A 26902-nucleotide genomic window follows, 5' to 3' on the forward strand; every position below is an offset into this window, starting at 1 on the left:
CCTTTGCCCTTACCATGTGACAGGGTATCCGTGCCATTGGCCGTGCATTAGCCGAATATAGGTTAGCCAGATAACTAGGTTAGCCAGATAACTGAGCAGGTCTACAGTTATCTGGCCTTGTGTGGCCGGATAATGTGTAACTTAGCCAGATATCTTTAAAAGATATCCAGCTAAATAGCGCTGCCATCGGAACTAGATAAAATATTTATGGGGCAATCCCCTCCCTATCCCTCAGAGTGTAGTATTAAAACCATACTTTCCAGTGCCCTTCCCCCCAAACCTTTTTACAGACTTAGGAAGGGGCTGGCATTGTATACTGACCCCGGTCCCAATTTTCAGGTACAAAACTGATTGGGCTGCTTCCTTCCCTTCCCAATCACCCACCCACAAGAAAGAGTTTCTTGAGGGTGGGTGGATGAGAAGAGAGAGAGGCAGATCATTTACAAATATTTTAAAAAGCATCAGTCCCAGTACAGATCTCCATAGAGAAAACTGACCATCGGTGAGGCAAAATTTTCCTTGGGAAAATCCATATTGGCTGTGCCCTATTAAATCACATTCTTTAGAATGGTATCTATGATATTTTTTCCAGCACAGACATCAGGCTCGACAATTTATAGTTTCCTGGATCACCCCTGAATCCCTTTTTAAATACGGACATTACATTGGCCACTGTCCAATGTTCAGGTGCAATAGAAGATTTTAATGATAGGTTACAAATTACTAGTATATTACTAGGGTATTTTTTTATTTTTTAGTTCTTTGTTACATTTTCCAGGTTCACCATGATTTGTTTCAGTTCCTCCAAATCATCACCATTAAATACCATTTCCAGGATGGGTATCTCCCCAACATCCTCATCAGTAAACATCAATGCATAGAATTCATTTAGTCTTTCCGATATGGCCTTTTTTCCCTTGGTGCCCTATTTTCCCCTCGATCATCTAACGGTCCAACTGACTCTCTCATAGACTTCCTACTTCAGATGTATTTGAAAAAGTTTTTGTTATTAGTTTTTGCCTCAATGGAAAGGTTCTTTTCAAATTCTCTTTCTACCTGTCCTTTCACGGTTTTGCATCTAACTTGCTAGTGCTTATGCTTTTTCTTGTTTTCTTTATTTGGATCATTTTTCAATTTTTTAAAAGATATTCTTTAGGTTATAATAGCCTCTTTCACCTCAACTTTTAACCATGCATTTGGCCTTCCTTCTGCCTTTTTTAATGCATAGAATATGTCTGGTCTGGGCTTTCGAAATGGTATTTTTAAACAATCTCCGCAATTGATGTAAACTCTTAACCTTTGGATGCCGGCTTGTTTTCCCTTTGTAAAAGAATCAATGACACTGTAACACTGTACTGATTCTTCTGGGTGTTACTCTTGTGGTAAGTTTATAGGGAATAATTTTCAAAGCCATTTAGGTGAATAAAGTATCTGTAGGGCAATCCCCTCCCTCCCACGGAGGAATTCCAGAGGAATGGAATTGGAGTGGAGACATGATTTGCATGCACACTTTCAATTTTTGAACATATACATATATTTGCACAAAGTTACTGTCATAGGTACTAGGCTTGAGATACACCACCTCAGAATCTGTGAAAAACGGCAAGTCCAAACAGAGACAGGACTGGACAAAACAGACTAAGACAGGACTGGACAAGGACTAGGCAAGAAAACACAGAACAAAGAAGCCTGAAGGCAGCAAGGCTGGAAGCCCATAAGCCACAAGGCTATAGGCCCAAAGGCCCCTAGGTATAGAGAGGCCTGGATAGGCCACAAGGCAGGATACAAGAATAGAGCAGGCCCAAAGGCCACAATGCAAGGTAAGGCTTAGAGTAGGCCACAAGGCAAGGAGCAAAGAACAAGAAGGCCCGGACACCACAAGACAATGTATAATACTGGAATGGCCAGGTCAGAAAGCCAAGGGCGAGTCCATGAAGAGGCATGATGGATCTGGCAAGGCAGGGTTAAATGAGCTTGGGTGTGGTGTGAGCAGTGAGAAGGAGCTTGGCAAGGCTGGAGGTTAAGCTCACTGAGGATCCCTGGTGGAGCAGAGGCTGTACCAACAGGCTGGATCAGGTGGCCAATGAGGAGATGGCTCAAGTAATTAGGAGAGGAGCTCACTGAAGGCCTCTGCTGGTGGGGAGGGGTTGTAGTAGGCAGAGTCAGGGCACGATGAGGCTGCACGGCAGATGAAACCATGACAGTGCCCCCTTTAAAACCCCCCTCTTCCTGGGTCCCATTTTCCATGGGGGTTATGGCTAGCAGGTAGTCAGTTGTCTAAAGGTACAGAGCCAAGATTGTTGAGTTATTGTGTAGCCATGGGGATGACATGAGGAGACTAAAGAGTGGATCCTAGATTCCTCTGAGGCTAGATGACAGGTTTGGAGCCCCTCCTGAGCTGAACTGAGTGTCTGACACCTCACTGAATCTGGACCTCTGGCACAGAGTATGTTGCTCAAACTGAACCCCTGGCACAGGGTGTATTCCTGTAACTGAGCCCAAGGTGCTGGGTGTCACACTGGAACTGAACCCAGAGTGCAGGACATCTGGCTGGAATTGAGACCCTGGTATAGGGCATCTGGCTGGAACTTGAACCCCTGGTACAGGGTGTCTGGCTGGAACCAGACCTTTAGCATAGGGCATCTTGTCTAGAACTGGGTCTCTGGCTTAGGGCATCTCAGCTGGAACTCGGCTTCTGGTCAGGGCATGTTGATTGAAACTAGGCCTCTGGCTCTGGTTCAGCGCATCTGGAGTGGCACCTCGATCTGTGCACTGAAAGACTGGAATAGCACCTCCCTCCAGGTGCTTGGATTCAGGAAGGGTGCTCCTTGTGGGTGCTGGACATATATAACAGTGCTTCTCTGTGGACGTTGTGTGTCTGGAATGGTGCCTCCTTCTTGGTGTTTGACTTCTGAAAAAGTGCCTCTGTGTGGGCGCACTGTGTGTCTGAGTAACTGGACTACTGGTACATGGGATCTGGATAGCTGGGCCCCTGGTTCAGGGCAACTTAGAGGTGCAAGCACTGGATCAGGATTCATGAACGGTTGGACCACCAACTCAGGGTTTCTCAGTAGCTGATCCTCAGATTGAAGAAGTCTCAAGGAATGAATTGGAGGCTCAAGGTTATTTGAGGGCTGGGTAGCCAGGCTAGCATCACCCTGATGCTGGATGGTGTCACTCTGGCATGGGATGACTAGTTCAGGATCTCCTTGAGGCTGGGTGTCAAGAACAGCAGCTTCTCCCTCTGGGAACTTGGTATTTGGATCAGTAGTGCCTCCTTTTGGGCACTTGGTATTGGGAACAGTAGCGTCTTCCTCTGGGCACAGGATGTCTGGAACAGTCGTGGCTCCCTCTGTTCACTGGGCATCTGTACTGACATTTCTCAAGCAGAGTAGATGGGCTCAAGTCTCTCAGGCACTGGCTGGCTGGAAAAGCCGGCATGGACTCCTCCTGGAGTTGATTCACTGCTGGAACTGAGAGGGTTTTAAATGGGCTTGCAGTTCCCTCATGGTTGCAGAAGATATTAATGCTGTTTTTATACAGATCACTGGCAGAAAAGAGACATTGACCTTTTCAGGAGAGAGAACCGCAGCTGGAATGGGAGCCACAGTCTGGCCTGAATTCTGTATAGCAGGGTGGAAGTAGGCTCTGAGCTGGGTTCCCTCAAAGAGGCTTTTGAAATGGCAGGCAGAGGAAAGGTGCAGGCTACCATCCTCAAAGTCAGTGCTGATTTCATTACTGACTTTCTGCAAACAGCTGTGATACTCGGAGCTCTGGAGGCAAAATTAATTAGCTTCCTATGAGTCAATATTTCTACCATCGGGAACAGAGATATAGTATCTAGTGCTTTCAATTGCTGTTGGTTATCTGGGCTGGTTTCAGAGGGGAATGTTACCTTTCCAGATAAGGAACTTAATATACTCATACTGTACATACTGTAGAGAATTTAACTGTGTGGTTTACTTTAACCTGGCAAATAGTGGTTTTCAGCTGGGAGCTTCTTCAGCAGTCTGCACACAGGCAGAGTCAATCAGGCTTTCTTCTGGCCAAACCTCAGTGGGCTGAAGCAATGATTCAGAAGCAAAATTATCTGGAGCATGTATTAACTCCTGTCTGTCTTGGCTGGTCTGGAACCAATTTTCCCTGTGGCAGGTTGAATGCTGGCAGTTCCTGGTTTCTGAGAGCTGGAAGGCATTTTAGAAGCCCCACAATTACAGCATGTCTCTAGCCAATGGGGACTAGTATACTGGCTGGTATAACACCTTCACTTAGAGTTAAGGGTGTGATACTGAATTCTGCAAAGGTAGGAGGATTATGCATATGATAAGCAGAGCAGACATATCATAGTAAACTATCAGAAATTTTCTGTGGTGATGGAGTAGGAACACAGTCATTCAAGTGCTAGGGACATCAAAAACTGGCTCACTAGCTCGGCTGAGGGTCCTATATGCACTCTGGAGGGCAGTATTTGACCTCTTCATTTTGTCATGGGTACTGGGATTGGGGTACACTACCCCAGGAGCTATACAGGACTGCAAGGAAGGACACTGGACTGAACAGGGGGCCTATCTTTCACCTAACCAGCCTCTATGCCAACAAGTTAAGCTCTTGGGTTCTGGGGGGCCAGTATATCTTTGCTGTGGCTGTACATCATGGTAAGTTCTGGATAAATTTAAATCAGGTAGAGCAGGCTGGATCAAATCTGGAAAAGGTAAGGCCTGGATGGGCTGGATGAGACAAAGCCTGGACATGCTGGATAAGGTAAGGCCTAGAAAGGTTGGATGAGGCAAGGCTTGGACTGTGGACAGAGACAGGCTGGAGCAGGGTTGGATTGGTTACTGGAACTGGACACAGAACAGAGACTGGGACTGAGTGCAGAAACAACACAAAATAATAAGCAAATGCTGGGAGAGACATAGGCAAGGCCAAATCCTGGATAGGAACTGAAACTAGGTACTGGCTGAGGCAAGACAAGGTACTGACAAAACAGGGAGTGACTACCAGGAACAGGACTGGGCTGGGCATGGCAAGACCAAACAGAGACAGGACTGGACAAGATGGACTAAGACAGGACCAAACAAGGACTAGGCAAGACAGTAAAGAACAAAGAATACAGAAGCCTAAAAGCATCAAGGCTGGAGGCCCATAGGCCACTAGGCTATACGCCCAAAGTCCCCTAGGTATAGAGAGACCTGGATAAGCCACAAGGCAGGATACAAGAGTAGAGCAGGCCCAGAGGCCACAAGGCAAGGTAAAGCCTAGAGTAGGCCACAAGGCAAGGAGCAAGGAACAAGAAGGCCCGGAGGCCACAAGGCAAGGTATAAGACTAGAGTGGCTAGGTCAGAGAGCAAGGGTGAGTCCATGAAGAGGCATCTTGGATTTGGCAAGGCAGGGTTACATGGGTCTGGAACTTGGGTGTGGTGTGAGCAATGAGGAGGAGCCTTGCAAGGCTGGAGGTTAAGCTCGCTGAGGACCCCTGGAGGAGTAGAGTCTGTACATCAGGCTGGATCAGGTGGCCAGTGAGGAGATAACTCAGGTAACTACGGTAGGAGCAGAGCTCACTGGAGGCCTCTGCTGGTGGGAAGTGTTGTAGTAGGCAGAATTAGAGCATGGTGAGACTGCATGGCAGACAAAATCATGACAGTTACATTTGCTTCTGAGCAGATGTAACTTTGTACACTGGTTTCATGCACACCCATGAATTTAAAATTATAAATCCTATTTGAAAATTAGAATTAAAGTCTGAAGTTAAAAAGTATCCACAGACAGCTTATCTGAGTTGTCTGAAAAGTATTCTTCCTATCTACATAGCATGCATGCATTGGGATTTTGATGCCACTGTGCTTGTTTCCATATCCCTCACTCTATGCTTTGGGGTGTTGATGCCATGCTTCTTCTTACCATACCCTTCATTCTATCTCATGGAGGTCTTCAAGCCATTGTTGGTACCTTAGTCCCTCAGTTGGACTTTGGAGTGTTCATGCTATTCTTGGAGCCAGATATTCAAAGCTATTTAGTCAGATATGTAATGACGTACCCACCACTGAATATCCAGCTATGTTCTGCAGTCGCCACTTAGCTGGATAAATCTCTTTTCTGGCTAAGTACTTAACATGATAAGTTATGGGTGGACAATAGCAGATCAGTGTGGCGCTATGTATCTAGTTAACCTAACTGGATAAGTAGCGATATTCATACTTATCTGATTATCTTAACCAGATAAATTTATCCTACCATACAGCAGATCTTACTTAGTTGAACATAACGTATCTGGCTGGTTAAGTGGTGATTTTGACAGGGATATTCAACAGCACAGCTGTGCTGCTGAATATTCCGTGTAAGTTAGCCAGATAAATCTTATCTGGCTAACTTACATACACGTTTATCTTTGAATATTGGGCCTTAGGTGTTTTGGGGCACTGTTCCCTCTGCTGCTGATGCCTGCCAGCAAGTTTAATGAAACTTCAATGGCAAACCCCAAACGTTCGAGTCAAAATAGGATGCATTGCTTCCCCCATTGATTTTAATGAAAATGAATAACCCAAATGAAATGAATGGGCTTTTGATCTAAACCAAAAGAACCGAACAAAATATAAAACCAAACCAAACATTTTTCTGTGTACATGCTTACAAGGCAACAGAGGTAGAAAGCATATTTAAGTATTTGGATATAAATGGCAGGAAAGAGATAAAGAAAACTCTTTCTAGCATCTGTGGGATGTTATGACGGTCCTTAATTTATAAGAAATATGTTTGTGCTTTTCTCTGCATGAATTTACTGAACAAGATTGAAGATTTGATATGTGTCTCTGAGGACGTATTTTGTATATATATTTATATGTACGCCTGTACCACTTCGGACTTTTTTTGACAGGAAAGAAATAAGACAATAATTAAGAGAACAAGTACGGGGTCCAGTGAAGGATGACTGAGGAGAGGTATGATTACAGCATATTTAAAGGCAGCAGGAACAGTTGCAATGGAACGTGATAGACTGAATGTCAGATGGAAGGGATGACTGAAGAGGAAGACAAGATTGAAAAGTTAGATGGCAATAGTGTCCGAGGAAGAATGAGTAAGTTTGGAGCAGGAACAAATATGAACAGTTTCCTTCTCTGTGGTTTAGCCAAGGAAGAAATGGGAGCAGAGGGTAAAGGAATGGGAGATGAGCAAGGTAGAAGAAGTGGAGGGGGTCTGGTCCAAGGGGACTAGACGCCCTAGGCGAGCCTTCTCCCTTGCGCCATCTTCCCCCCGCCAGTTGCGCCGCCACCTTCCGGTCTCAGCCCTGACTCCTACCTCATTCTCGATCACGCCCGCCAACTATGTGATTTTCTGGGTCGCGAGCAGGTTGGGCACTGCTTGCGGCCCGCCAAATCTCCATTCCTCTTTGCCACTGCTTGCGGCCCCATATGATTCGCACACAGTGGCGCACCAAGGGTCTCCGGCGCCCAGAGGCCAATGCATTTGTGTGCCTCTCCAGCATCGCCCCCTTAATCTTTCTTGTACTAATGCTTAAGATCACAGAAAATCAGTGGTGTCTCTAGACAGAAGAATTTTTTTTTAGGGGGGGAGCCAAAATGCCATTTCTTCATCACACCCACCTCTATAGCATGGATCCTGCTTTAAAATTGGTTATAAAAAATAAGCATTAATAAAAAAGTCCAAAGGGTCTTCTGCATAATTTTAAAAAGCTGGCCAGTTTCACACTATAAAATTATTTGATAGCCTCATTCAACTAATTCTATATGGCTATGAGAGTGAAGTCTGGAATATATAGGAACGGACAGAATGTCAATATAAATCCTGCACCTCCAGTTCTCTAACTCTGTGCATCCACTGAAATTTCCCCAAACAATGGAGTTTGGATGTTTCCCTTACAGCTCATCATACTAAAAGATATTTTCAAATTCTGGTGTCACCTCACAGTAACAGCAGCACAAACACCTTCCACTGCCAGGCATATTGTGAACTAACACAAAACCCCGCAAAAAAAGACACTCAAAATCTATACTGCAATCTCATCGTAACATAACAGTAATAACACCAAGGACTCAAGCAACAATAACCCTATCTGTGAAAAAGCAAGGGTAAATATTACATTGGGTCCTAGTGTTGAGGTCTGGGCGTGGATCCTTGGTCCGACCGAAGAGGACGGCCTCTCCCACAGGAGAAGTAGGTCGGAAGGCAGGCCGCTGCAGGCGATGGACGGTCTTCACCCTGGAAGTCCGTGACCCCTCCAGGAGAGTCCTGTGGAGGCCCGGACCGCTGGGACTTAGGTGGCTTCACCCTGAAAGCCCGTGATCCCCCCAGGAGGAGCCTGTAGAGACCTGGGCCGCTGGGACTTAGGAGAGTGGCAATGGACGGGCACAGGAAGGCGGACCAGGAACTAGTCAGGCAGCTGGAGTCGAGAACGATGGTACGGTCCGAGGTCGAGGCAGGCAGCAGAGGTCGTGAACGGAGATACAGACCGTGGTCAAGGCAGGCAGCAGAAGTCGTGAACGGAGATACGGAACTGGGTCGAGGCAGGCAGCAGAAGTCGTGAACGGAGATACGGACCAGAGTCAAGCAGGCAGGATCAGGCAGGCTGGATCAGGTAAGCAGGATCAGGCAGGCTGGATCGGGTGAGCAGGATCAGGCAGGCTGGATCATGTGAGCAGGATCAGGCAGGCTGGATCAGGTAAGCAGGATCAGGCAACTCTTCATTCCTAGGAGCTGACCGCTTTGCAAGGCCCTGAGCTGGGGTCAGACGCCGAGTTAAATCTCCCTCGGCATCTGACGTCACTCGGGAGGCCGGTCCTGCTTTTCGCGCCAGAGGCCCTTTAAAAGGGGTCCCTCTGCGCGTGCGCGAGCCCTAGTGGCGGGGCTGTGCCGCATTCGGCAGCATCTCTCCCGCGGCGGTGCCGCGAGGCAGGCCCGGAGGACTCGGGGCCCGTGTCGCGCACCATCCCCGGAGCCAGGTAAGAGGCCGGTCGCCTGAGTCGCGACCGGCACCGCAACAGTACCCCCCCTTTTACGCCCCCTCCGCAGGGGTCCAGGTTTCCCAGGGTTATCTAGGTGGAACTGAGACAGCAAGCATTTGTCCAGAATATTTCGAGCGGGCTCCCAAGTGTTCTCCTCGGGTCCACACACCTCCCAGGCCAGGAGATATTCCCAACGGCGGTTGTGGAAGCGAACATCAAGTACTTCTCGAACCTGGTAAGTGGTGTCATTGGACGTCGAAGGTGAGATGGGGTCCGGGGAAGGACGATGGAATTGAGAGAGCACCACCGGTTTCAGCAAGGACACATGAAACACATTGTGAGCCCGCATCGTGGCTGGGAGGCGGAGCCTGTAGGACACCAACCCAATTCTCTCTGCTACTTGAAATGGGCCGCAATAACTGGGAGCCAGTTTTCGAGAGGATGTGGGCAGATGAAGGTTCTTGGTACTTAACCAGACCTTGGTGCCGGGCAAGAAGACTGGTGCTGAACGCAGATGTCGATCTGCCACCCTTCATGCGTTACAGGCTGCCCTTGAGAGCTTGCGTTGGATGGTTCTCCAGAGGCAGTGTAATTGGCGGGCTGCTGACTGAGCTGCTGGTGACGGGACGGGTGTAGGTACTGGCACAGGCGGTCTGAGTTGACGGCCGAACACAATCTGGAATGGTGATTGCCCGGTGACTGAGAGGGTATGATTGTTATAAGAAAATTCGGCCCATGGAAGTAGAGACACCCAGTTGTCCCGTCTCTCTGATATGAAGCTGCGAAGGAACGTCTTTAGTGAGCGATTCATTCGCTCAATCTGCCCGTTACTCTGTGGGTGGAAGGCAGTTGACAAGTTTAACTGGACTCCAAATTTCTTGCAGTGCGCTCGCCAAAACCGGGCCGTGAACTGTGGCCCACGGTCGGATACTATACTCTGCGGGAGACCGTGGGCCCGGAATATATGTCGGGTGAACAGGAGGGCCAACTCGGGTGCTGATGGAGGTTTGGGCAAAGGTACCAGGTGAACCATTTTAGAAAAGCGATCCACAGTGACCCAAATTACTGTGTTTCCCTCGGAGGGTGGCAGATCTACCACAAAATCGGTGGCAATGTGAGTCCAGGGTTCTGCGGGTATCGGGAGAGGTTGCAAAAGACCCCATGGACGACCATTTAAAGGTTTTTGCCTGGCGCACACTGGGCACGAGTCTACGTAAAGTCGCACATCTTGACGCACTTTGGGCCACCAATAGTAGTGGTTAAGGAAATCGAGAGTCCTGCCTATGCCAGCATGGCCGCCTGTGAGAGAGTCATGAGCCCATTTTAAAACCCTCCTTCTGTCTCTGCGAGGAACAACCACTCTTCCAAGGGCGGTGACTGTAGTGCTGGAGACGTTGTCCGGTGGTGTCCGGTGCTAGAACTTTGGGATAGCACTGCCCCAACGGCTATGTTCGAGGCATCCACCTCCACAAAGAAGGGACGCTGAGGATCTGGGTGATGTAAACATGTCTCCAGCAGGAAGGCCTCTTTAAGTTTCTCAAAAGCCAAACATGCCTCCTGGGACCAGTCTCGGGCGTCTGTGCCCTTCTTGGTCAGATCGGTCAAGGGTGCCACCAGCTGGGAGTATTGAGGTATGAAGTGCCTATAGAAATTGGCAAACCCTAGAAAGCGCTGTAGAGCCTTCAAGCACATGGGGCGAGGCCACTTCTTAATGGCAGATACTTTCTCCGGATCCATGTGGAACCCAGTCGCGGAGATGATATAACCCAAGAATGGTATGGACTCCTGTTCGAACAGGCACTTCTCCAGCTTTGCGTACAGGCGGTTATCTCTGAGGACCTGTAGCACTTGCTTGACATGCCGACGGTGGGAAGTCAAATCCCGAGAGTAGATGAGGACATCGTCCAGGTATACAATCACAGAGGAATATAGTAGTTCCCGGAGTACTTCATTCATTAGATGCTGGAACACGGCGGGCGCATTACACAACCCGAAGGGCATAACCAGGTACTCGTAATGTCCGTCCCGGGTGTTAAAAGCCGTCTTCCATTCATCCCCGGGATGGATTCTAACCAAGTTGTATACCCCTCTTAAATCCAGTTTAGTGAAGACTCGAGCTCCCTGGAGCTTATCCAACAATTCGGGAATTAGTGGTAGGGGATAGCGATTCTTCTTGGTAATGGCGTTCAACCCTCGGTAATCTATACATGGTCTTAAGGACCCATCCTTTTTCGCCACGAAAAAGAATCTTGCCCCTGCGGGAGACTTGGAGGGTCGGATGAACCCTTTGGCTAGGTTTTCGGTGATGTATTCAGACATAGCCTGGGTTTCAGGTTGAGAGAGTGGATACACCCTCCCACGAGGTGGAGTTGTCCCGGGTAGGAGCTCTATCGCACAGTCGAAGGGGCGATGTTGTGGTAAGATTTCTGCTTTCTCCTTCGAGAAAACGTCAGAGAACTCCTCATAAGGAAACGGAGGCAGTGCACCAGTGTGTGCCAGGGTTATCTGTCGAGTCACAGGCATGCGGATGCATCTTTTGAAACAGCGAGGACTCCACTGAGCGATCTGTAAGGAGTCCCACTGAATTACTGGGGAATTTTGCTGCAGCCAGGGTAGCCCGAGGACCACCGGATGTACTGCCTTCTCGAGGATCAGGAAGGAAATCTTCTCTGAGTGCAACACCCCAGTCTGGAACGTGAGTGGTGCTGTTGTAGTTGAAATGCTTCCCAGCAGCACAGTACCATGGATAGACGTGATCCGCAAGGGGGGCTTGCGGGGCTGCGTGGGAATCCCAAGCTGGTGCACCAGGTCGTGGAGGATAAAATTCCCTCCTGCACCGGAATCGATGAAGGCTTGGGTTTCAAACAAACCCCCAGGGAATTGCAAGGTTACAGGGACTGTACATTGAGGAGCTGTATTGAGGTAGCCTAGGAGTAGCTCCCCGGTTGTTCCTAGGCCCGGGAGTTTTCTGCCCGTTCCTTACATTAGGCCAGGAAGTGGCCCTTACCGCCACAATAGAGACATAATCCGAGATTACAGCGGCGAAGCTTCTCTTCGGGCGTCAGGGAAGTCTATCCCAGTTGCATAGGTTCCTCAAGGGAAGGTTCCGAGGGAACGGTGGTACCCCTGGTTACCGGAGTCAGAGGTCTGGAGAAGACTGGGGCCAAAGGGGCCATACGCCGTGGAGGCCGCCCTTCCTTCGCTCTCTGTTGAAGTCGATGATCTATGCGCCCGGCCACCTCGATGAGAGCATTAAGGTCTTCGGGGAGGTCACGAGCGGCCAATTCATCCTTGATCCTTGCTGCAAGGCCTTCTAGGAATATTCCCCTTAAGGCGTCGTCGCGCCACCCAACCTCCAGAGCCAGGGTGCGGAACTCAAGGGCATACTCCGCCAGGGTACGGGTTCCCTGCCGTAATTGGAGCAACTCCGACGTAGCAGAAGCCACACGAGCGGGCTCGTCAAAGGCCAGCTTGAAATTCTCTATAAACATGGAGAGATTATTTAATGTAGTGTCATTCCTCTCCCACAGGGGGGATGCCCAGTTCAATGCCCGACCATCCAGCAGGGAGAAGATGTACGCCACCTTGACCGAGTCCGTGGGGAACTGTGCAGGTAACAAAGAGAACCGCACGAAGCATTGGTTCAAGAAACCCCGACACGCTTCCGGATCTCCTGAGAAGCGTGATGGTGCGGGAAGTTGTGTGGGAGCATGGATAGTCACCACCGGGGGTGGCACTTGCTCCCGGACCGGGTCTGGTGGTGGGGCGTCCAGTCGGGTAGCCAAGCTATCTACGGTGGCTGCCAAGGCGTCCAAACAATGTTGTTGCTTCTGTAAGCGTTGGGCTAGTCCGGGTATGGCCTGGAAGCCCGCAAGGTCTGCCGAATCCATGGCCTTGCAAACTGTTGAGGTTCGGGCGTGGATCCTTGGTCCGACCGAAGAGGACGGCGTCTCCCACAGGAGAAGTAGGTCAGAAGGCAGGCCGCTGCAGGCAATGGACGGTCTTCACCCTGGAAGTCCGTGACCCGTCCAGGAGAGTCCTGTGGAGGCCCGGACCGCTGGGACTTAGGTGGCTTCACCCTGAAAGCCCGTGATCCCCCCCGGGAGGAGCCCATAGAGACCCGGGCCACTGGAACTTAGGAGAGTGGCAATGGACGGGCACGGGAAGGCGGACCAGGAACTAGTCAGGCAGCTGGAGTCGAGAACGATGGTATGGACCGAGGTCGAGGCAGGCAGCAGAGGTCATGAACGGAGATACGGACCGGGGTCGAGGCAGGCAGGAGAAGTCGTGAATGGAGATACGGACCGGGGTCGAGGCAGGCAGCAGAAGTCGTGAACGGAGATACGGACCAGAGTCAAGCAGGCAGGATCAGGCAGGCTGAATCAGGTTATCAGGATCAGGCAGGCTGGATCAGGTGAGCAGGATCAGGCAGGCTGGATCGGGTGAGCAGGATCAGGCAGGCTGGATCAGGTAAGCAGGATCAGGCAACTCTTCACTCCTAGGAGCTGACCGCTTTGCAAGGCCCTGAGCTGGGGTCAGACGCCGAGTTAAATCTCCCTCGGCGTCTAACGTCACTCGGGAGGCCGGTCCTGCTTTTTGCGCCAGAGGCCCTTTAAAAGGGTTCCCTCTGCGCGCACGCGCAAGACCTAGGGGCGGGGCTGTGCTGCATTCGGCGGCGTCTCTCCCGCGGCGGCGCCACGAGGCAGGCCTGGGCAGGCCCGGAGGACTCGGGGCCCGTGATGCGCACCAGCCCCGGAGCCAGGTAAGAGGCCGGTCGCGGGAGTCGCAACCGGCACCGCAACACCTAGAATACCAATACACCACCTACTGAGGAAACAAAACAAACCCGATTGCTATAGATCCCTATACAGACACTACATGCTAGCAGAATCTCTCATCATGGTCACACACACAGAGCAGAGACAGACTCTCACCAAATACAGAATACAAAATAAAGGAGCACAAATTAGAAAAAAATGAAATGGAAACCCCAAGAAGCCAGACTTTGTGTATTAATAATGGAAAAACAGAACCACCATTCCCCAAAAAACAAATAAAATCAAGAAACATAAAGCATCTGTCTAAGAAGTAAGATGGGAGAATTAAAATGTATAGCAGTGAATGATGACATAGACTTAATTGGCATCTCAGAGACATGGTGGAAGGAGGACAACCAATGGGACAGTGCTATACCGGGGTAAAAATTATATCGCAATGACAGAGAGGAGCATCCGGGAGGCGGTGTGGTGCTTTATGTCCGGGATGGCATAGAGTCCAACAGGATAACATCCTGCACGAGACTAAATGCACAATTGAATCTTTATGGGTAGAAATCCCTTGTGTGTCGGGGAAGACTATAGTGATAGGAGTATACTACCATCCACCTGGTCAAGATGGTGAGACTGACAGTGAAATGCTAAGAGAAATTAGGGAAGCTAACCAAATTGGTAGTGCAGTAATAATGGGAGACTTCAATTACTCCAATATTGATTGGGTAAATGTATCATCGGGACACCCTAGAGAGATAAAGTTCCTGGATGGAATAAATGATAGCATTATGGAGCAATTGGTTCAGGAACTGATGGGAGAGGGAGCAATTTTAGATCTAATTCTCAGTGGAGAATAGGATTTGGTGAGAGAGGTAATGGTGGTGGGGCCGCTTGGTAATAGTGATCATAATATGATCAAATTTGAATTAATGACTGGAAGGGGGACAGTAAGCAAATCCACGGCTCTCGTGCTAAACTTTCAAAAGGGAAACTTTGATAAAATGAGAAAAATAGTTAGAAAAAAACTGAAAGGAGCAGCTCCAAAAGTAAAAAGTGTGCAAGAGGTGTGGTCATTGTTAAAAAATACCATACTGGAAGCACAATCCAGATGTATTCCACACATTAAAAAAGGTGGAAAGAAGGCAAAACGATTACCGGCATGGTTAAAAGGGGAGGTGAAAGAAGCTATTTAAGCCAAAAGATCTTCATTCAAAAACTGGAAGAAGGATCCAACAGAAGAAAATAGGATAATGCATAAGCGTTGGCAAGTTAAATGTAAGACATTGATAAGACAGGCTAAGAGAGAATTTGAAAAGAAGTTGGCCGGAAAGGCAAAAACTCATAGTAAAAACTTTTTAAAATATATCCAAAGCAGAAAGTCTGTGAGGGACTCACAGATGATCGAGGGGTTAAAGGGGCACTTAGAGAAGATAAGGCCAATGTGGAAAGACTAAATGATTTCTTTTCTTTGATGTTTACTGAAGAGGATGTTGGAGAGGTACCCCTACTGGAGAAGGTTTTCATGGGTAATGATTCAGATGGACTGAACCAACTCACAGTGAACCTAGAAGATGAGGTAGACCTGATTGACAAACTTAAGAGTAGTAAATCACCTGGACCGGATGGTATATACTCCAGAGTTCTGAAGGAACTAAAAAATGAAATTTCAGACCTATTAGTAAAAAGTTGTAACTTATCATTAAAATCATCCATTGTACCTGAAGACTGGAGGATAGCTAATGTAACCCCCATATTTAAAAAGGGCTCCAGGGGCGATCTGGGAAACTACAGACCGGTTAGCCTGACTTCAGTGCCAGGAAAAATAGTGGAAAGTGTTCTAAACATCAAAATCACAGAACATATAGAAAGACATGGTTTAATGGAACAAAGTCAGCATGGCTTTACCCAAGGCAAGTCTTGCCTCAAAAATCTCCTTCACATTTTTGAAGGAGTTAATAAGCATGTGGATAAAGGTGAACAGGTAGATGTAGTGTACTTGGATTTTCAGAAGGCATTTGACAAAGTTCCTCATGAGAGGCTTCTAGGAAAAATAAAAAGTCATGGGATAGGTGGTGATAGTCCTTTCGTGGATTACAAACTGGCTAAAAGACAGGAAACAGTGAGTAAGATTAAATAGACAATTTTATCAGTGGAAGGGAGTGGGCAGTGGAGTGCCTCAGGGATCTGTATTGGGACCCTTACTTTTCAATATATTTATAAATGATCTGGAAAGAAATACTACAAGTGAGGTAATCAAATTTGCAGATGATACAAAATTGTTCAGAGTAGTTAAATCACAAGCAGATTGTGATAAATTGCAGGAAGACCTTGTGAGGCTAGAAAATTGGGCATCAAAATGGGAGATGAAATTTAATGTGAACAAGTGCAAGGTGATGCATATAGGGAAAAATAACCCATGCTATAGTTACACAATGTTAGGTTCCATATTAGGTGCTACTACCTAAGAAAGAGATCTAGGCGTCATAGTGGATAACACATTGAAATCATCGGTTCAGTGTGCTGCGGCAGTCAAAAAAGCAAACAGAATGTTGGGAATTATTAGAAAGGGAATGGTGAATAAAAAGGAAAATGTCATAATGCCTCTGTATTGCTCCATGGTGAGACCGCACCTTGAATACTGTATACAATTCTTGTCGTCGCATCTCAAAAAAGATATAATTGCGATGGAGAAGGTACAGAGAAGGGCTACAAAAATGATAAGGGGAATGAAACAGCTCCCCTATGAGGAAAGACTAAAGAAGTTAGGACTTTTCAGCTTGGAGAAGAGACAGCTGAGGGGGGGATATGATAAAGGTGTTTAAAATCATGAGAGGTCTAGAACGGATAGATGTGAATCGGTTTTTTACTCTTTCGGATAATAGAAAGACTAGGGGGCACTCCATGAAGTTAGCATGTGGCACATTTAAAACTATTCGGAGAAAGTTCTTTTTCACTTAACGCACAATTAAACTCTGGAATTTGTTGCCAGAAGATGTGGTTAGTGCAGTTAGTATAGCTGTGTTTAAAAAAGGATTGGATAAGTTCTTGGAGGAGAAGTCCATTACCTGCTATTAAGTTCACTTAGAGAATAGCCACTGCCATTAGCAATGGTAACTTAGTTTTTGGGTACTTGCCAGGTTCTTATGGCCTGGATTGACCACTGTTGGAAACAGAATGCTGGGCTTGATGGACCCTTGGTCTGACCCAGTATGGCATGTTCTTATGTTCTTATCAGTTACAATAGTAAAACCATACTAATAAAATAATATTTTAAAACTGCTGATAAATAGAATTTCTATTAATTAAAATCATATACATTTTTTTCAATTTCCCAAACACCAATAAAATATTTCAAAACAGCACATATATCAGATAACACCCAATAATTAAAACTAATAAGGATTTTAAAAAGCCCCTGCTGTCCATACATGGGAGCTCTTGATTTCCAGTCACCCTGATATTGTCGAGGATTGGAGGTTATCCTCTCTCTCTCACACATACTCACATGTCCATTCTCTCTCACATATACACTATCACATACATACACATTCATGCTCTTATACCCACCATAACCTCTTGCTCTCACAGACACTGACACACTCTCAGGCTGTAAGACACTCTCTCCCTCTCCACACACTCTTACTCCCCTGGATTTTCTCATACACACTCATGCTCTCATTCTCACTGGCTCCCTCACATACACACAAACACACATACCCAGGCAATCTCCCAATCATTCTCACACAAACATACACAAACACACACACACACACACACACATTGACCCCCAGGCAGGCTCCCATTCATTTTCACACCACTCCCTCCCCATCCTCCAGGCATGCACACATTCTCACACACACAGATCCCCAGGCAGGCACCAATTCATTCTCACACACAGACACACCCTCAGGCAGGCACCCATGCATTCACACACATACACCCCCAGGCAAAGTCCCATTCATATACATGCACACACACTCTCCTCTCTTTCTTTTGCCAGCAACCTCAGAGCCTCTCTCATTCCTCTGCTGCCACTGTCACTGCTGCCGCGTAGCTATTGGGGAGGTGCTGATTGCTGGTACTGGCACTGAAGCCCATTCTGCTGCCTCCTCTGTGCAGGCCCCGTGGGTTTCCACTTCCTCGTACATTGTGAGATCCACACAGAGAAAGTGCTACTCTTGCACATTCCCAAAGATTACATGTGCCAAATAGTAAAAAGTAATTTATTTGTTTTTACATTTGCTGTCTGATCTTAGTTTTCTAATCGGTTGGTCACAGGCTTTTTTTTTCCCCACCTTCCCTTTTTTATTTTTTTGCCAATTCCTTTCATATTTTTTTATATATTTTATAAATTTTGAATTATCAAAACTTGGCTGTTCACCAAAGCCTACCAAGACTCACACCACCACTAACTTCCCCCCTCCCACACACCATTCTGAAAGATCACAAAGACTCATGCTACATGACTATACCAGTAGCAGAAGTTATGCTCTATCTTTACACCCTGGTTACCCCTGAAAAGTTAACGTTATACTATTTATCCTACTATTTCCTAATAACCTGTTTTCTACATTTATAACCTTGTTACCCTTGGAAATTTAATGTTATAATGTATTTCCTACTAATTTGATATTTAATCCTCTCCTTCACTCTACCTACCACCACCCCAAGTATATCACAGGAACTAACCCATCCCACTAGTTGAACACCCTGCCTATAAAAAATCGCTAACCTTGTTAACCAAATGACAAAATTGTAAACCAATTTGAACGACAGTATGTAAAACTCTATAAATAAATAAATAAAATAAAAATATTGTCTTTTTTTCTATTTCTTCCCTCAAACACACAGTCAGGTTCTTATTCTCACATGCTTTCTCGCTCTCTCGCTCACACACACGCACACACACACACACACACACACAGGCTCTCACTCTCACATGCTGTCTGACTCACACACACAGACTCTCTCTCATACAATCATTCATACACACAGTCTCTCACTGGCACATGCTGTCTGACTCTCACACACACAGGCTCTCTCTCACTCCCACATGCTGTCTTGCTCAAGCACAGGCTCTCACTGTCACATGCTGTCTCTCTCACACACACAGAGGCTTTCACATGCTGTCTCTGCAAACATTCAGGTCTTCACTCCCACACACAATCTCTCAACTCATCTCATACACACACACACACACACTGTACAGGCCCTCAGCCTCTCTCTCACCTCTGGGCCTCCGCTTCACGGGTCGCCGCAGGATGGGATCTGCAGCGGCCCTGGTCTTCTCGGGCCGCCTGCAATGTGGGATTTGGAGCGGCCCGTAAGCACTGCACCTCTTCTGCACGCGGCTGATGCTCCGCCTCCTTCCTGCCCGTGCGGCTCCGGCAACATTTTTCTTCCGGGGCCGCGCAGACAGGAAGGAGGAGGAGCACCTGTAGGTTTGGACGCGACCTTTTTCTTCGGGCCGTGGTGATGTGAGCTCCACCATGGCCCTGCCGATCTTTCTGTTGTGTGTATCCAGCACACAGCAGAGCAGTAGTTCACTGCTCAGCCGCCAGTGGGATGAAGTCCACCGGCGGCCACATGAGCCTTCATGTCAGCCATCAGTGACTCGGCACCCCCTAATGCTCGGCGCCCTAGGCGATCGCCTAATTCTCCTAGTCTAGTGGAGATGTCCTGGGTCTGGCAAGAAATGTCTGGCCATTTAGGGAAAACCATCTGGGGAGGGATAGGGGAAGCAATAGAGAACAGGTCAAAAACATACAATGAAAGTATCAAAATAAATGTTCAAAAATATAAACTGTCTCAGGCCCAAAGAGTTATTCAGGCAGAATGATATAACTATATTTCTGTTTTTTTGTACCAGAACTATTCTCCACAGAGAATAAATGCCATACAAGTGCTACATTAGGTTAGTACAGCAGCAGTCTTCCTACTTTGAACTGCTGCTAGTAAATTCTTATTACACATGCACCTTACAATCTGCTAGGCTGAAAATCCTGGGATGAGAGTAAAACAAAAATTCCAGAAATAAAATCAACGCTTTCTGTTTTGTAATTTCTGTCCTGGCATTACTGATTTACCCTGTTATATAGAAACATAGAAATATGATAGCAAAAAAAGATCATATGGCCTATCTAGTCTGCCCTTCCATACAACTGCTCAGCTGTACATTCCTGACCACTACAAAGATCCCCTGTGCTCGTCCCGTGCTTTCTTGATTTCAGATACTGTCCTTGTCTCCACCACCAACATCGGGAGGCTGTTCCATGCATCTTCCACTTTTTCTCTAAGGAAATACTTTCTTAGATTAGTCCTCAGTCTATCCTCTTTCCCCCTCATCGCATGACTCCTCATTCCAAGGTCTTCTTTCCGTTGAAAGAGACCCACCTCTTGTACATTTATACCTCTGGGGTGTTGAAACATCTCCATCATATCTCCTCTCTCTCGCCTTTCTTCTAGGGTATATATGTTTAGACTTTAAGTCTGTAACCATATGTTTTACAAATCAAAAAACACAAATGAGGCGAACATAAAATATTTCAAATGAACTTGGTATCAGAATATCATAATGTGCTTGAAATAAATAATCTAATGCTTCTTTTTCTGTTATTATAGTCTATGGGGTCCATAGTCAGTAGGCCGGTTAGTAGAAAAGTTATCCGGCTAAAGTTAGCCGGATAACTTGTCCCTTATTTTCAGCGGAGAAACGACCCCCCTCCACCAGCCTAAAATTATAACTAAAACCCTAACTGGCTAGGTTTTCCAGTTATCCAGCCTTGTGTGGCAAGATAATGTGCTACTTAATCGGATATCTTGAAAAGATATCCAGCTAAGTAACGCTGTCATCTACAGATGTCAAAGATTAAATTAGCTGGGCCATCTCCTGTCTCCCCTCCCCTCCCCACAAAGCATAATAACAGCGTTACATAATATTCTAAAATCCTTCCCGCTCCTACCCCTAAACCTTTTTTAAAAGTCATGATTTGTCCGGTATTGGAAACTGGGTCCTATTGATTAAAACCTTAAAAGGAGCTCAGCCTACCTCCCTCACTCCCACTACCTACTCACCATCAAGAAAAAAGAGTAGCTCCTGCACCCCATTCCCACCTATACCTTTGTCTTCGCCGCCGGGAGTGATGGATTCTCTGCACCGCTCCCGGCATCTCCAGCACTGCTCTGACATAGGCAGTGCAGGAAGCATAAGCTTGAACGTAAGCTACGCTTCCAGTGCTGCCTCTGTCAGAGCAGTCCTGGAGGCGCCAGGAGCAGGGCAGAGAATCCATCACTCCCGGCGGGGCAGGGATGGGGTGCAGGAGCTATCCTTTTTTCTTGTGGGTGGGTGGGAAGGGGGAAGCTCCTTTAAAAGACTTAATCAGGGCAGGGCCCAGCTTCCAAAACAGGGAGAATCGTGATTTTTTTTAAAAAAAGGTTTAGGGGCAGGGGAGGAGAGTTTTAGAATATTATGTAGCACTGTTATTATGCTTTGGTGGGGAGGGAGTGAGGGGGATGGCCCAGCTTATTTGGTCTTTGACTTTTGTAGTTGACAGCCCTACTTAGCGGTTAAGTAGCACATTATTTGTCCATACAAGGCTGCGTAACTTTAGACCTGCTCTGAAGACTAGCCCAGCTGGATATACCCAATATTCAGCTATATTAGCTGGATATCTCAGCCGCTCCCTGGAACGCCTTTAAAACACCTCTTTTTTCACCGGCTATATTCTAACTAGTTACCCGGCTAGAATTTAGCCAGATAAAGGCTGAATATAACCAGATAAAGGCTGAATATAACCAGGTAAGCCATTTAGACGGATAACTATTAGGTTATCCGTTTAAATGGCTTTTGAATATCTACCCCCTATGTTTCTATATAACAAAGTATTCCAGTAATGTCAGAGCAGAAATTACAAAACAGAAGGCATTGATTTTATTATTGGAAATGTTATTCTCTCATCCCAGGATTTTCATTCTAGCAGATTGTATGGTGCATGTGTGATAAGAGTTTACTAGCAGCTGTATCAACCTAATGTAGCACTTGTATGGCATTTATTCTCTGTGGAGGATGGTTATGTTATTCTGATACCAAGTTTATTTAAAATACTTTTTATTCACCTCATTTGTGTTTTTGATTTGCAATATTAATAGAGGTGGCTGTTTATATCTTTCTATCACCATATGTTTTACAACATATTGGGACAGACAAAGGAGATAGAGCAGCTTTTAATCTAGATGATGGGGGAAAGCAGACAGTCGCTCAGAAGCGCATGGTTCAGAATGATGCATCGTTGAAGAATACTAGCAAAACAGGGAAGCTAGGGCAGCCCAATAGTGAGATTGCCACAAATCTAAAGTAGCCCAGGTGCTTTTAAACTAAAGATCAGACAGTTAAAAGTCACAGCAGAAAGATTCCAAATTACCCCTGTCAACTGATAAGTAGTTTGTTAATACAAACAAAAAGCAAACATGTGCAATTGGGACAAATCTACTTTCAAGCCTCAATTTATTAAACAAATATTTGTACTCTGTGGTATATAAAACTTAAAAAAAATAAAATAAATGACCAAAAAGTCAATTTATATCTTAACACTGAACCTGAACTCATTCACAAAATTATTTAACAACAAATATACTCAAGTCCAATGATCCAGCAGACGCCGCCAAAGCCCAGATCTGTTGGCCTAGTGCCTGCAAAGGCTTCCCACGTCCCAACTGGCTGCCTCGACCACCTGCCTCAACCACTCCATCAGGTCCCAATGGCAGAAATCCCATGCCACCCAGTCTGCATTCACGCTGTCCATCCGGCTGTAGGTCCACCAGACCTCCCGGCCCTTTTAAACCGCTGCATCCTCTACCTCAAACATCAACCAAAATTTAACAATTACAATACCCCACTAACCTGGGCTCAGATTACCCACCACAGATGGTGACTGACCACAAATCAGTCACTATTCCCAACCCTCCAAACTGCAGCCTCTAAGAAAAATGAGCAACCGCTCCAGTTACTCCCATAGAGTATTATTAAAGAGATCATTGCTGATGTCAGATAAATGCACTCCATCCAACCTGTGGAACAACAGGGCAGTGATAACTTGCCCAATTGAGCCTTACCCAGAACCCACTTTGTGGCACCATTCAGTTTGGTTATTGTCCTTCAATCTCCATGTCTCCACAGAAGTTGCTCGCCCACTTAGGCCAAAACAAAATATAAGACCACACCATTCTTGAGTCAGGAATAATATTCATTAACATTCCAAAATCCTTCCTAACTACAGCAATGAATTCCTTACAAGATATAATCCCCAGATCATTTCCTCCCAAATGGAACACCACGACTTACAGCAGCCAGAAAGTCCATAACAGCTGCTGCTTGACAGTGATCAGCTGATTCCAACGTATTCCCCTGAGTCCAAACCATCACAGCTGAAAACCCTCAGGAGCCATACCCAAGTGTTTGCCATACAGGAGGAGAGCACAGTCATGTGCTCAATAGACAAAGGAGTGGTCCCAGACCTAGGCAACCCCTTTTCCACCGAGCCCATGCGAACACCTGGGAGAAAAACAAAGGCAATTCGATTGTGCTTCCTGACACCCCACCATGCCCCAAACCCACTTAGGATGCAACGACCAATTCACTGAATATCCTCCTTTGGTAATTCCACCTCCACCATGAAAGTGGCTGCCCTCATGAGGAAGGAATGGATACCAAAATGCTGGAGATCCCCACCTAGCAGCCGTACGACTTGCTTCAGAACACTGGAAAACTGAGAACATGTCAGTGGTGACCCATCCTCATTTATTAGGAAAAAGGAACCGTTAGCTGGATGTTGTGCCAAGAACCCAATCATGTTAGCAACCGGGCAGACAGTCACATCCCCAGAAGAACAGAGGGTGATAGTATGTCCTTTACCCTTCTTGTCTGTCATTGATCTATGAATGCACAAATGCATGAAATTCCGAATATCATAACATTTTGTAAAAGTAAACCAGCTGAACTCTGCCAGGCCATTGAGGCAGCCACCAGTTCACCCATCCTCAAAGCCATGTAGAAGGCCAACACAAACCCTACCCTAATCAGGGTAACCTCATATGCCAAACAGCATACCCACGGCAAGCAACTGAACAAAGTGACCAAAATCATAGTTCTCAAAGGCCGCCACTTATCAAATATCAGACCCTGTGCCTCTCTTAGACATTTAACATACATTGAACAGGGAAGCTAGCAAGAGGATTTCCCCAGCCCATAACTTTCTTGAAGAAACCAAATCTTGCCAAATACAAAGGCACCATTCCTAGAGAATAGCTCTCTCTCTTTGCCCATAATATATATATCTCATAACCATATCATCTGGCACTGGTTCACCTCTCCATCCCAAGCCATGGAAAAAACTGTAAAAAGCATCCTAGCCTCACTTATACACTGCCTGGGCTACAGGAGCAAGGAAAGACCGGATCATTTGGCAGACTTTACTGCTCCCAATAGTCACATGTAGTTCGGGACCCTCGCTCCATACTGTTCTGCTCCCGGTGCCAACTGACAAAACAGGTCCCACTTGGAATAAGAAAGAGCATCTGCTATTGAGTTGTCGATTCCAGACACATGCTTCTCCCTTGCAGTAATGTCATAGGTTAAACACAACAGCATGAACATCCACAATAGTGCCAACACCCACTCACACTTAGCTGAAAAGTAGTACCAGAACAAAACCTTCATGTTCCTCAAACCATTGCCCCAAATTGTCAAAGCCATCACCAAAGGGAACAATTCCAGGAAGGTAATGTTCTTCATAAAACTGGTCTGGTGCTAAGCCTCTGGCCACCATTCATCGCACCAGGCAACCCCAATATGCTCCAAAGCCCACAGACCCTGCCACATAAGAATACAATTCCAGGTCCCTATTAGTCACCTCCAGACCCTCATCACCAGCACCCTATTAAAAAAGGGGAAGAAAGTTTCCCACACGTCAAGCTCCTCCCAAATGCCAGCTGTGACCCGAATGAAATGGTGCACACAGCGCCATTTTGCCATAGCAACCAACAGATGCCTAACAAATGCATCACCCATTGGACTAACCCTGCATGCAAAGTTCAAAGATGCACTGAGGGATTGTATATGCTGCAAAGTGACCTTCTTATTTATTTATTTAAAAGTTTTATATACCGCACAATGGGTAGGAAAACTATCCGTCTAGGCGGTGTACATGATTACTTACATACACAATAAATTAAAACATTACAATTTATACAAAAAATTATACTTGGTACTGTAGTAGATGGTAAATTACAACAAATGATAAAAATGTTATTGAAGATTGAAGGCTTGAGAGAAGAGATAAGTTTTTAAATGTTTCTTAAATTCTTTTCGGTTTGAAGTTAGACGGATATAATCTGGGAGAGAATTCCACAGTAGTGGACCAGCTACAGAGAAAGCACGCTTTCGGGTCAAGGATAAGGCAGCAGATCTTACAGAGGAATTTCCAATAAACATTTATCATATGAGCGTAGTTGCCTAGACGGTTTGTAGATTCTTAACAAGGAGCATAGCCAAACAAAATCAGTACTGTACAGTAAGTTATGAACAATAGACTGAATCTTGTATGTTGTGGAATTGGGAGCCAGTGTAAATGTTGTAGAACCGGAGTATTTATTTATTTATTTATTTATTTATTGGTTTTTATATACCGCCGTTCATCCTAGGATATCGCGTCGGTTTACAGTAAACAAAACAAAACGGCAGGCGTTGTACATAGAACAAGGTAGGAATAATTATGAACTAGTAAATAAATAACTAAGAGAAGAGGTAACATTGTACATATAACAACTTAATAATTAAGAATTAATACATAAATAACTAACAGTAAGAGTAACTAAGTAATATAAACGTAATGTGATCTCTGCGGGAAACATTGAATAACATACGGGCAGTCGCATTTTGAACTAATTGCAACGGATGTATAGTGGTTAGAGGAAGACCAAAGTATAGTGAATTGCAGTAATCTAGGGAGGTTAGGATTAATGCTTGAGTAATTAGCCGAAAATCATTTGGAAGGAGTAAAGGTTTAAGCTTTTTTAACATGTAAATTTTAAAAAAGGATTTTTTTACAATTTCCGATATGTTATGAGTCATATCGAGTCTAGAGTCAATGTATGTTCCTAGATTTCTTGCATGTGCTTTTATATTTATGATTTGATTGTTAAAAATGAATGTTGAAGGTGGTTGCAGAGGAGAGTCTGGTATAGTAGAGAGATAGATTAACTCTGTTTTGCTTGTGTTTAATTTCAGTCTGTTATGAGAAAGCCATGTTTTAATAGTAGAAAGATATAGTAGAAAGATATATCTTCATTGACTGCACCAATTCTCGAAGCTTGACCACCTTGTCTGCAGGAAAAAGCCTCACCATCACATCCGAATCCAACTCTGCTCCCCAAAAAGATAAGTTTAGACACTGGACCCTCCATCTTCTCATGGGTGATGGGAATGCCAAATTACGCCACCACCTGCAAAAAACAATTTGGAGCGCGTGCTGTCTCCAGGTGGGCCCATGAACTGAAAATCATCTAAATAGCAAACGACACTACCTAGCCCCACTGACGTCACTGTAACCAGTACACAAAGGAGCTGAAGATCTCGAACTGAGAGCAGGAAATAGAGCACCCAATGGGCAGGCAGCAATCAACATAAAACTGTTCCCCAAAAATAAAACCCAGCAGGAAAAACAATCAGGGTAAATAGATAGCAAATGAAGAACATATACAATGTCTGCTTTTGCCTGGAGCTCACCCTTACCTACCTTCCTCACCAGCTGCTCTTATATAGGGCCTTCTGCTGATGTCATCGGGGCCGCTTGTGAGTTTCCCCGCCACAGTCCCTTTAAAAGTCAGGGTGGGCCGCGTGTGCCTGAGGGATCCTGTGGGGGAAGGCGTGTCGGCGTCAGGTTGCTATGGGATATGGGATACGGGTGGTGGCGGCCTCCTCGGGCCACGTCCACGGGGTGAGCTACACAGCCTTGGTGGGAGGTGAGTAGGGCTGGCCATGGAGCGTGGCGGTAATCACAACAGAGAGTATACTGGTTGAAGGTTTGTTTTATATGACAATATGCTTGGTGATGCATTAGAGCCGTGGCGTCCGGCAGGATGGCACTTTGAGTCAGAGCGGTTTGTGCAGGAGAAAAA

Source organism: Rhinatrema bivittatum, chromosome 3 (assembly GCF_901001135.1).
Source record: "Rhinatrema bivittatum chromosome 3, aRhiBiv1.1, whole genome shotgun sequence".
Lineage (NCBI taxonomy): Eukaryota > Metazoa > Chordata > Amphibia > Gymnophiona > Rhinatrematidae > Rhinatrema > Rhinatrema bivittatum.